The following is a 13,307-nucleotide window of genomic DNA, read 5'->3' as shown; positions in this document are numbered from 1 at the left end:
AGAATATACTCACCACGCAAAACTAGTAGATTAAACTAAACTTGTCAATAAATTTGTCGATTTGTATGGAATGCGTCGATTCATCGCACTGTTGTCACATGCCTGTCCTGTCTTGTGCTGCACATGGGTGTTTTGTTGTTTTGGGCCATGTGCTCCTGTCTATTGTCTAGCCCCTCCCATCTTGTTAACTGATTATTGGTTTATTTGTCCCACCTGTCTGTCTCGTTACTCTCCTTGTTTGTTCCCCTATTTAGCCTCCCTGTGTTTGTAGTCCTGTGCTGGTTCGTTTGTCCGAGTTTCTCGTTAACTGTTTCGTGACAGAACGAACCAGCCTAAATGTGGATACAGCGGAGTGAGATTGTTCCTCAAGGAGAGGAGAAAGGATCCTCTATTTCTTCACTGGAGTATTTTGCCAGGTGCGCTCAAAGGACTATGGAGGAGGAGAGGACCACGGCAGACGGCAGTCAGCAGAAAGGAAAGCCTTCACCGCTGGTTCCGAAACGAAGGAGAGGGAAGAACCCCTCCGTGACAGTTCCGGTGGACCCGGGTTCGGTGGTTCCTGTTCCGGTGGTCCCGAGTCCGGTGGTCCCGAGTCCGGTGGTCCCAGTTCCTGTGGTCCCAGTTCCGGTGGTCCTGAAACGGAGAAGGAAGACTTCCTCCATGCCAGTTCCGGTGGTCCCAGTTCCAGTTCCTGAGCCGGTGGTGTCTGTTCCTGAGCCGGTGGTGTCAGTTCCAGTTCCTGAGCCGGTGGTGTCAGTTCCAGTTCCTGAGCCGGTGGTGTCTTTTCCAGTTCCTGAGCCGGTGGTGTCTTTTCCAGTTCCTGAGCCGGTGGTGTCAGTTCCAGTTCCTGAGCCGGTGGTGTCTGTTCCAGTTCCTGAGCCGGTGGTGTCTGTTCCAGTTCCTGAGCCGGTGGTGTCAGTTCCAGTTCCTGAGCCGGTGGTGTCAGTTCCAGTTCCTGAGCCGGTGGTGTCAGTTCCAGTTCCTGAGCCGGTGGTGTCAGTTCCAGTTCCTGAGCCGGTGGTGTCAGTTCCAGTTCCTGAGCCGGTGGTGTCAGTTCCAGTTCCTGAGCCGGTGGTGTCAGTTCCAGCGCCGTGGCCGCCCGAGGTGTCAGTTCCAGCGCCGTGGCCGCCCGAGGGGTCGTCTCCAGCGCCGTGGCCGCCCGAGGGGTCGTCTCCAGCGCCGTGGCCGCCCGAGGGGTCGTCTCCAGCGCCGTGGCCGCCCGAGGGGTCGTCTCCAGCGCCGTGGCCGCCCGAGGGGTCGTCTCCAGCGCCGTGGCCGCCCGAGGGGTCGTCTCCAGCGCCGTGGCCGCCCGAGGGGTCGTCTCCAGCGCCGTGGCCGCCCGAGGGGTCGTCTCCAGCGCCGTGGCCGCCCGAGGGGTCGTCTCCAGCGCCGTGGCCGCCCGAGGGGTCGTCTCCAGCGCCGTGGCCGCCCGACGGGTCGTCTCCAGCGCCGTGGCCGCCCGAAGGGTCGTCTCCGCCCTGGTCGCCCGAGGGAAAGTCTCCGCCCTGGTCGCCCGAGGGAAAGTCTCCGCCCTGGCCGCCAGATGGACTGACATTTGGACTGTCACTAATAAATTTCCTCTGCATCTGTATCCTCGTCTCACGTTAACTGTTCCGTGACAACTGTTTGTTCCCTAATGATGGCGGCTCCCGGGCATGCTGAACATCAGCCGTTATTTCAAAAATATGAAGAATTTTTTTAACAGAAACCGAATAAATCTGTAAAACCAAAATGGCACAAGCCTACCACAGCAGCACTGTTCAATTTAATGTAACGTCCATGCAGCAGCATCTAAAGAAAACATCCAGGGCTCTCCTTCCTTCCTCAAAATGCGGGGCTGCGAGACGCGTGGCTCAAATGTACTGTCTGCAACCAGTTACAAAACATTTAAAATCTGCTGTTGGTTATTTCAAATATTTAATGGATGAACCAAGAAATCAACAGAGACGATTGTGATTGGTTACATTGCTCAACACTGCAAAAACACATAAACTTGAAACCTTTGACGTTCTCCAGAGCACAAACACAAATACGCACTGGATCGTTTGCCAAATCTGTTTTGCCAGTATGCTATTATTACAGAGAAAACTGATCCTAGACCAGCAGTTATGGGCAGTTTTTGACTTTGAGCTTCGGTTGCACACCTAAATGGTCAAATACACACAAAATATGTCAACATACTGGGCTTGGTGAGTATTCACGTAAACTCAATTGGGGTCTTAAGTGAACGTACACAGCTGGAAGAAAATAGAATGTATATCAGTGTATTGGATCCACGCATTAGTTCTTAAAGTGACAGCAGCCTAATATACCTGCTGTCTCCTGTTAATTAAACAACAAAAAGGTAAATCACTCACTGCTCTTAACTGAATGACTTTTGTAGCTTTAATAAAAATCAATGAAAGTTTAATTCTTGCAGTGAAGACTATGCTGCATTTCATTTTACATTTGATTATTCAATTTCTGTAGTAGGCTGTTACCTGAATACTTGTGGACTTGCTTGAAAAACAAAGCACTGTTTGTTTCACTTGTATCTTTTCTATTGTTTTTGTCTTATTGTTTCTATTACCGACTATTCACTTATTTTCAATACATTTTTTGAGGACTTTTTATTTACATTATTTAGCCTAGTATTCTGCTGTGGTATTGAAACTGACAAAAAAAACTTTATTTCCAACAAATATATACTTGATATACTGTAAATCGCTATCACTATACTCAAATACGGTTTTGGTTATATGGCCCACACGTAATTGTGTTAAATAATCGTGATTACAGTATTGACCAAAATAAAAGAGCAGCCTTAGAAAACCTACTTTACTGCCCATGTAGCTAAACGATTATCAAATGCCTGCTACAGACTGTGCGATTTCGATCACTACAAATCACACTGTACAACATGGATCTAATAAACTTGGGTATGACATTTATGTAGACTGTATGATGATGACACCTTCTGAATCGTAGGCTACGATGCAAGGTACAGTAGTATAGAAGAATAAAATGTCATCAGGATGCGCTACTAGTAAACAAAAAGAGCAAGATGAATCGGCCTTTGGCAATTGTGGTTTTTATGTGAGAGGAAAAAAAAGTGGAGGAAGCGAAAGAGGAGAATATGGATGTGGTCATGGCTTAGGAAAAGAGGCCAACTTGGCATGCCAATCTTGCAAATGGAGCTTGAGGTAAGTTTTAAGTTTTAGCGCCATGTCCCGTCGATCAATACACCATTTCATGTTGCGTTTTTATTGGCTAGTCAGTGGAAGTACTGTAGTTCATAGTTGCAAACACTATGAGATGATCATGCTAGAGTTCTGACACTGTCAGAAAATGATCGCTGGCTATCTTTGGTCGCAAGACCGTCTTTGAACCTCTCTAACTGTACGACGTAGGACCAGCGTTTAGGAGCCTCGACCACAGAAATCGCCACAATTTGTAATCTTTCGTCTGGGACAGCCCAAAATCATACAATGTGTACCGGGCATAAGAGATAGCATCACATGTATCTAAATGTGACATTTTTACTCAATAATTGATTTAAAGTGCTTATAAGTGAAATAACTTTTAACTCTAAAGTCAGGCTAATTGTGTTTTTGTTCTCTTCCTGTCAAACCTAATTCCTGCAGATATGAGTTTTCCCAAGGCAAAATTACATCAGTGCAGTTTCGCTACAGTTGTTAACACTGTTGATGGCCTTAACTCGATGTTCTGGATTGTATTACCACGCTACACTGCCTATCACTCTTCATTTAGAGTGTACGGAGTTCTAGTTTACAGTTCATACTCGACAGAGCATATACAGCAGTTCAAACACCCTAGGGTTGTGTGTTTTACACTTTTCAGAGCTTATTACCACAAGCATACATTTGGAGCCTTTCGAGAGTATTCATAAGGGAGCATTCCGAGAATAAGCAGTTTTACGGCACTGGCTCTTTAAAAAAAACAGAAGTAGAATGATTTAGCAAAATAAATAAGATTTAATAAGATTTAACTTGGATGACTGCATGACATGAGTAATGTTGGAGTCTTTATGATGCACGTTTAATGATCATTATTGTAATTGAGTGGCTATGATGCAAGAGACCGGTGGGCTTTCAGGGCTTATATGCATTAGATAATTTATAAGCTCCCTGACAATACTCACCCACAAAGCAAGTTGTTTTGTCTCTGCCGCTGTGTCAACTAATGGAGGGAGTCCTCTTATGAATGACAATAATCTATAAAAACAAAACAACCAAAACATGACATTAAGATCCACTTCCCTCTAGGGGTTAAACAAGGAAACTGTATCTTAGACAATAAGACATGTACGCTGTTATTTATTCTAAGCAGTCATTAACTTGTGTTTTCAATTAAACTTTCAGCACAGCTGCAGGATCAGTGGCCCAATGAAGCAACCTGAATTAAAATTATTTTCATTTTCAAATAGCCGTATCTCTCCAGTTTATGGACTCAAATTTGCAAACTTAACAGTCCAGAGCCTTAACCACTGGGTTAGTATCCGCCACAATGTAACACTCCCACAGTGCACTGTCCTATGTAAACGGCCCCTAAAGGTATACTTCAAGTGAAATTGGAGGACGAACTGGTGTAACGTTATTTTGAACAAAATCAGACCAAAACAAAGTTTGTTTGTATCTGGAGTTTTCTGAAAAGTTTGCTCTGTCTGGTAAGCACCTTTGAACTACCATTGGTTCGTGGCGATTAAGTAATAGGTAGGTGTGACTCTGAGGCTCTCCTTTCTTTGATGTGGAATTTCCATTTCTTTTGTTCATTCTGTCGAGATCAGATGAGAGTAAAAACATGAACACACTGGAGAGCTGCTTTATAGTAGAAATTTAAGTTGTAATTTTAATTGAAAGGGACATTGACACCATTTTACATGTTTAATACTGTAAAGCCTCTTGCTTTAATCCATTGTATAAAGTGCTATTTAAATAAACCTGACATTACTTTACTGGGGGGCTGAATTCCAGAGCCGGTGCAAACATATCCACATTACTATGATCAGATGCTTTCTTAACTGCTGTTTTCTCACCGCTGTCATTTTTTTTGTGTTTATGGTGTTATTGAGAGGAAAGCGAGCATATATATATAACATATCTAAACAGCACACTTAGCGTCAGGATGCTTGCTAACAGTATACTGCTGAAAAGGTATTTCAAACTTCTTTTTACCCCTAAGCAAAGAACGAAAAAGAACCATGAATACATCAGTAAGAAATGCACCTGATAGATCTGGTCGTTCAGACAACCTTACTGTCAATTTTGAAACTATGTACCTTTGTACACTATGTACACATTCCTAGTTTGCCAACACATGACATCAAAAACACTTGTTTTTTACTACCACTAAATAGCTCTAACCGGGGCTGCATTCCCACACAATGATGTAACTCGCCGCTTTACCACCATAGTACCATCAATGGAAAAATAAACTAGCTAGTCATGACTTTTTCCCAAAACTTTTTCATTATCCATCTATGCATATGCGCGCTCTTCAAAAATGCAGCTGATTGTTAATGCTCCAAAAATACAGATTAATTTTTTACTGTCAGAAGAACATTGTTCTGGTTGTATTTCGGCGCTGCATGACTGTGCGGATGATGGTTATTTTACTGCTCAAAAAACATTCACTGCTAGGCTTAAGAGATATAACCAGTTTAGATGAGAAGGATCTCAAGCTGACTAGCTGAAGACGTTACTGTAGCTTTATCCATTCACGTGTACACCTTCACCAATTGTTATTGTCTTATATGTTTGGGGAAGAAATGGAATAAATTTTAGCTGTGGTTGGAAGCAAAAGAAAGGCAAGCAAACAGCATGTTATTGCTTTTTACCCAAGCCAAATGGAATCTGTGTCATATTATCTGTGTAAAATCTGCTGAATTAATTTAAGCATGGTGAAATTAAATTGTTTCATAAATTAGCCAAAATATTTAATCAATGAAGATGCAAAAGGGCGAAGTTTGTGTGGAACTTTGTAAGTTCTACGAGCGTTGATTCTGTGTGGCACAGCTTGATAAACACTAACAAGCGGGTTACAGCATAATCCAGATTTGTTTTTATATGTATTTTAAATATAGCATTTTTAAACTTTATAAAACATAAAACTTTCTGAAGGCCTCTTGGGAAAATCACTTCAGCCGATCGCTCCACTACAAGGCTTTAGTGTCTCCAGCACTGGTAAGATGCGTCCAGCTGATTTCCAAAGTGCCTGCATGTTTTCCAAGGTTTGTTTTATCTTTCCAAATGTATCAGCATCTTTCCCCTAAATAGAGCTTAATTTTGTTTTCATTTTCTTTGTTCACATTGCTTAAACAAATCATTAGTGCAACCACAGGAGGGAGATGTCTTTTCTTGCAAACCCACCTAATGGGTCATGGTTCACATAGTAACTTGATGTGTGTTAATTCTACCAACAAACACCAGTACGTCCCACTGTTTTTTTTATTTTTATTTTTTATATACATCAATGAACCTATGGCCGGGCAAGATGACAGCATATAATGTGTGATGCTAGAAATGTGTCACCTGGTAAATTGTTCAATCCTATAGATCTGTGATGTCAAACAGAAAACTATAGTAAAATCTGCATATTGTGTTTCATATACATTACATTTACATTTAATCATTTAGCAGACGCATTTTTATCCAAAGCGACTTACAAATGAGGAAAGCAATAGAAGCAGTTATATACATAAATGTAATAGTTTTTTGAATCACAACACTCCATTTATGTCTGGTGTAGGTGTTTCCATGTAGTGTTTAATGCAGTGTGATATATAATTAATGTACTTTAATCTAAAACTGTTCTAATGTAAAGTCACAAGTGTATGTATGCCAGACATTATACAGCGGCATTGTAGCTCATACATTAGATGATGCATAAGGAAATATTTGGTTTTAGCTTTCACATAATATGAAGCTATTGTTTTTGCACCAATGCCAAACTTTGCATTTGATAGGATTGACCTTATCTCTTGGTTTACATCCATCAATAAATAAAAAGTAAAAACAATTGAGTGAGATGATAATTTCAACTTTTCAAATTTCTCTCAGTAAGCAGAGGGCTGTGCAAAATCCAGAATTGAATACTTGTCTCTCTTTCAATTAAATTAAAAGTGAATTTGAAATGAATTGGCCACAACACAAAAGTGGTGGTATTTAAATTTAAATTGGTATAGTATGACAGAAAAAGGAATTTACTAAATTATAATTCACAGAAATTCAGCACAGGTAATGCATGTGTGTTAAATTAAGTGTTCTTCCATTCAGGTACACAAAAGGTAATTAAATATGATAAAACAAATTTAAAATCCAAATTTCTTAAGGTGGGATTTGAAACATCTGTCCCTAAGATCTAAACCTTCAAACTTCAAGGCTTCTTAAGCCAACATTGTTATTCCACCATTCAGTCTAGACAAACTTTGCTCTTCTAGTTAAAATTGTAGTCATACATGTCTTATTTTTTATTCTAATTCAACTTCCTTACATTTGAATTGCTGTTTAAAAGCCATTTTCGATTCAATACTAAATGGTGCACAACTCTGGTAAGCAGGAAGTCTCTCAACATCCTTATGGACGGCTGTTTGCCCTCTCTACAGAAGCAGCGTGTCTGACTGTGTTTCCTCTGGAGAGCATGGAGAGAGGTTGCGGGCTGTTTTTCCTCTGAGCAGTCTGCTTTTTGATAGCAGGGCTTTGAACCTTATCTTCCCTGCATGAGTGATGCGGACCAAGTCTTCACCAAACAGTATACTTCTTGCATCACATTTGGCTTGCATAACTTGTCTCTTTGCCCATCTCTGTAGCCTCTTCACCGAGATCAGCCTTCCTTTCAGACTCTGCAACATTCTCTGTACTTCTAGCTGTCACAACTTGTTGAGCAAAGTCCCTTGAAAGCTGCTGGAGCTGAGCTCTGAGATCTTGGCATCTTGAGACTTCTTTTCAATGTTGGGTATTGCGTACATTTAAAAAATATTTTTAAATATGTCATTTATTCTTGGGATGTCAAATCTGAATTTTCAGAGTAATTACTCCAGTCTTCAGTGTCACATGATCCTTCAGAAATCATTCTAATATGCTGATTTGCTGCTCAAGAAACTTTTCTTATTATCAATTTTGAAAACTGCTTCATGTTTTTGCTGCTTATTGTTGTGAAAACGTCTTGGTTACTGTTGTTAGCTTCGTTCTCTGATGGAGGAAACGAGACATTGTGTTGATGTAATGACAATAGGGGTCGCACTTGGGAGGCCCAAACACCTCTTATACTTCAGAAAAGGCCAATGAGAATTGGTGAGTGGAATTTGCATGCCATTCCACTAGACATATGGGTATAAAAGCAGGCAGCTTGCTCTACTCATCCAGTGATGAGGAGCCGAGACAGTGTTCCGGCCATTGTAGTGGGTAGTTCAGTGTTGTGGCAGGACTCAAATGTCTTGTTCCGTCCATCAGGGAATGGAGGTTACATTAGTAACTAAGATGTTCCCTATCTGTCACTCACTTCGACGTTGTGTCGATGTAGTGACACTAGGGGTCTCTATGGAAAACACCATAACCCGCTGAACCGTGTTACGAGGTTTGGCGCTTCAGATGTTGGCAAGCTGCTGCGTACCTTTTTTAAAATAAAGGATAAAAACGTACAGCTGTGCAGACCAGGAGTTTGTGCTGGGGAAACTATTCTTTTTTCCTATGCAGAAAAAAGGATCCTACGGTGACACACATCCTCCCTGAAGGGAGATTAGCATGTGGACAATATATCACATGGACTTACCGAACGGGAAGTATCACACATGGAAAGAAATCCCTGTGGTGGATTCTGCCTGAGAAGGGAGAAACTCTACACCAACAGTGACTGGGAAGACACAGGGTTTACCAACATGCAAACTGAACCAAAACCGAACATATACATCATATGTGTTTACCATCAGAGAATCAGCACATATGGAGCACTTAGCCCAAATACAAGGCCTTTCAGGCATAGCATGAGTAACGGGCCTGGCAGCAAATTCTTCTGCAGAAAAACGCATATCATCACCTCAAGGAGGGGAAAGGCACAGTGTGCAAACGCTACTCCAGGCCAGTTTGTCAAAAATATAGTTGTTCGTACTTGATAACTCTCGGGACAAAACTAGCTAAACCCAGAGATTGTAAAATCTCGCAAAGGTATTGGGTGTAGCCAGCCTCCCTCTCTACAGATGTCTGTTAGAGAGGCACCATTCATTGATGTCCAGGAGGATGCGACACCCCTAAACACCCCTGAAACAGACAGAAAGCTGCTCCTGAGAATCAGTCCAAATAAATGCGCCAGGTGCGTGATGGACACACCGAGGATAAGGCTGGGTCTGTCTCTACATGAGTGAGTACTTACAAGTTCACCACTTGATCCCTAAAAGAGGTAGGGGGTACTATGGGCACCTAGCTGGGCCGGGGTCTCAGGACAACATGAGAGTATGCCAGGCTGGACTTGAGGCACATTTCGTTACCAGCGAGCACTTGTAGGTCTCTTGCCCTATTAACGGAGGTGAGCACGGTCAGGAGGGCCATCTTCAAAGAGAGGGCACTAAGCTTGACTAACTCCAAGGGCTCAAACAGGGCTCTCTGCAGGGCAAGTGGCACCAAGGAGAGGTCCCAAGAGGGAATTAGGCGTGGCCTCTGAGGATTTAACCTCCTTGAGCCTCTGAGGAGCCTAATGATCAGGTCATGCTTCCCTAAGGACCTACTCTCCACTACATTAATGTGCTGCTATAGCACATTCCTTCAAAGTGGAGGGGGGATAACTGCCTCTCCAACCTTTCATGCAGAAAGGAAAGCACCAAGCTGTTTTTTTTTTAAGAAAACCAACTAGCTAAGTCACCACTTCAATCAAACTGCCGCCTCGAAGGGAGGGGGGCTCTGACTTGAGATAATCTACTCAGGTCTTCTGCATCCCACCTTGGGGCCAGACGTGGATGTTCAAGAGGTCTGAGCTTACATGCCAGATTGTGCTCTGCCTCTGAGAAAGGAGGTCCTTCCTCAGGAGAATTTGACAGGGAGGGACGGTCGCAAGGAGCGTGAGCTCAGCAAACAAAGTTTGGTTGGGCCAGAAAGGCGTAACCAGACAGACTTGCTCTCCATTTACCCTGATTTTGCCCAGCACCTGTGCAAACAGGCTGACTGGGGAAAACATATATTTGCGTAGGCCCCAGGGCCAACTGTCCAGCTGTGTGCACAGAACCTGTGCAAACAGGCTCGCTGGGGGAAACTTATATTTGCGTAGACCCCAGGGCCAGCTGTTTCCAGCTGTGTGCCAGTGCATACGTGCAGAGCAGAGCCCCAGTCAGAGAGTAACATAGTAGGCAGTGTGAGGATTCCTGGGAAGCAAACATATCTCCCTGTGCTTTGCCGAATCGACTCCAAATCAGCTGAACCACTTGGGGATGGAGTCTCCACTCTCCTCAAAGCGTCACTCATCACGAGAATGCGTCTGCTGCACGATTGAGCTCGCCTGGGATGTGAGTGGCTTGTAGTGACTTCAGTCATTGCTGACACCAAAGGAGGAGATGGCAGGCGACTTGTAACATGCAACGTGAGTGTATGCCGCCCTGGCAATTTATATATGCCATTGTCACAGTGTTGTCCATCTGGAGCAACAGGTGCTTGCCCTGGAGTAGGGGTCAAAACCTCTGCAGAGCCAGCAGTACTGCCAGCAACTCGAGGCAGTTGATGTGCCAACACATCCGGGGCCCTGTCCAGGGTCCTGAGACTGCATGTCAGTTGCATACAGTGCCCCAGCTTGTGTTGGATGCATCTCATTTTTTTATAACACGCCTTGACACGTGTTCTAAGGGAACCTCTGCCAATAGAAATGCAAAGTTTGTCCAAAGACTGAAGTGCAGTGACAGATCGGCGTTGTGGTCATGTGATGTGCAAGGTGGTTTTTCAGCCTAAAGTCAGTGGCACGTAGAATGCCTTTCACATTGTTACGGAATCGAATTTTTTTAATTCTGGAGGCATATGATTTTTTTGTCTGCTTTGATGCCGCAGGTGAGGTTGATCCTCGCTGCCACTCGATCTAAAGGCTTCATCATGGGCTTTGAGCAGTGAATGAACTTTAACATTTAGCCAGGGCCTTTGGTCGGGCCATAGTAATAATCCTAGTGAGCACAACATCATCTACACACTTAACGATGTATCCAGTGACGGATGATGCGTATTTCTCTAGGTCAGTGTGACCGTTGCGTGTAGCATCCTCTTTGAACACGTTCCAGTCAGTACAATCAAAGCAGTCATCAATAGCTGAGCTCACACCCTCTGGACATTTTTGATGTTCTTAGTGGATAATTTCTCATGTTTCTTCAATGGATTGTAAATGGGGATTAGCACCACAAAATATACTAGTGGTGGTTGAGGATAGATCTCCTGATTTGCTTGTAAAAGCGCTTTGGGTGTACAGTAGTACATATGAAAGGGCTACATAAATGCCTAATTCATTCATTCATTCATATATGATCTGAATGGTGAAGGTGGGGGTAGTGGATGGTTTTTTAGGCTGCCACTGTACAAACATACAATTGGCCCATCACACAGAATTTTACGGATGTTCAACAAATTCCGACGCAAAATATACATTATACCAAGAGAACCGAACTACAAGTTTGAACACACCCTGAGTATTCGTACACCAACCTGTGTTCACATATACACACAGTCCCCCTCCTTTAATCTTCCAAGGCTCTAAGGTTCTGTCGGTGCGTAAACAAATGAGTCCGATCAGTTGAACAGCAGAGTCGGGAATGTTGTTATTAAGCCACGTCTCAGCCAAAATCAGAGAGCAGCATTTCCTGTTGGGTGTTCAGTCTGAGTCTTTAATAAAACCATTTTATTGTCAAGTGACCTCATGTTGGATAAGAATAGCAATGGGACAGCTGGTTTAGTGGGGTTAGTCTTTAGCCTTGGCTGGGTGCCTCTGTGCTTGCCGCATTTGTTTCTGTGCACACCGTTTTTGCTTTCTTCTCAAGCGGTGTGTCCACTTAGGTGAGGCCGGGGAGCTAGGGCTTGCTGGTTGTTGAATGCCATGCTTGTCTGGCTCTTCTAACAGGGCCAATTCCAGATTATGGCGAAGTTCTAGGGGTGGCACGGTACATGAAAAAACATCCGAACCGTTCGGTTCGCTTGTCTCGGTTCGGTGCGTGTGTGCGTCGCGCGGTTCGCACGGTTCGACGCATGCGCAATGTAGCCTTGTGCCCGTGCTACTGCTAATACAATGCTAAATCATAAATCAGACAAATGTAGAATAACATTACAATGTCCAGCAATCGATTTAAATAGTACACTGGGTTTACTTAGACATTTAATGAGATCAACTCCACTAGGCTATATGTTGTTTTTTTCACGTGAATAAATAGGCTACATAGATCGACTGTTCCACGTACCGGTATGTACTTTAATGGTCCAGTGGCAGAACTTGCCAAGCGTGTCAAAGGTTCTGAGTTCTAATCTGCACTCGTATATATTTTTCTTTTTCATCAAAACCGATTATGTTTATCAGCGGTTGTATATCAAGCAGGGACAGATTTGTATGAATTTTGTTTTGTGATTTCATCGGAACGAATAGAGTAGCCTAGAGTCTCCTCAACGGACTGAAGCGCGCGTCTGAGTGAAGAATGTACGTGCGGCCGCTGCGGTGTGTGCGCGAGCCACGAGAACACTGTATCAGCGCCACTGATCGCAACGGCAACGAGCACTTTGATCACTTGATTAAAAAAAACACATTTCAGCGCTAGATTGCTTCTTATTTAACAAACGAACGAAACGAATACTTTGCTAGTTAACTGGAAATGTTTTATTTATTTGTATTGGTACATCCGTGCTGGGACATAATATCAACCCTGGCAAAAAGTGGTGACAAATAACTGTCCGACACAGCCCACGGGAAATGAGAAGCTGCGTTTTGCGAACACACCCCATTTATGAAATAAATTAATTAATAATTAGATAATTCAGCTATATATCATATGCTGAAGTACATTTTTGGAGTGTTAAAGATTAAAAGAAAAAACAACAACAAGAACCGTACAGAACCGAAAACCGTGACCCTAAAACCGTGATACGAACCGAACCGTGGGTTTTGTGAACCGTGCCACCCCTACGAAGTTCACTGTAGAATTTCTCAGTTGTAAAGTTCAGTGAAGTTCTTCTTGCCGATGTTGTATAGGGTTTCCATGCTGTATGTAGCCATTGTGATGATTGTTTAAAAAACAAAGACAGCCAAAGAAAACAGTAAACAAACAAAAGAAATGCACAGTTTTGCACCAAGGTGGACATCGCCAG

General features: G+C 43.2%; 1 long non-coding RNA gene across 1 annotated transcript in view; it reads right to left on the bottom strand.

Moving 5' to 3' along the window:
• Nucleotides 1-3,229: 3,229 nt before the first annotated feature.
• Nucleotides 3,230-13,307, bottom strand: part of LOC309484291 — a 68,575-nt gene continuing 58,497 nt past the window's right edge. Inside the window, exon 3 of the long non-coding RNA XR_014200826.1 lies at nt 3,230-4,214. This is a non-coding gene — a long non-coding RNA (uncharacterized lncRNA). The remainder of the gene's footprint in view (nt 4,215-13,307) is intronic.

The sequence above is a fragment of the Leuciscus leuciscus genome (assembly GCF_965113295.1).
Source record: "Leuciscus leuciscus genome assembly, chromosome: 20".
Taxonomy (NCBI): Eukaryota; Metazoa; Chordata; class Actinopteri; order Cypriniformes; family Leuciscidae; genus Leuciscus; species Leuciscus leuciscus.
This window is presented reverse-complemented; position numbering and strand designations above follow the sequence as displayed.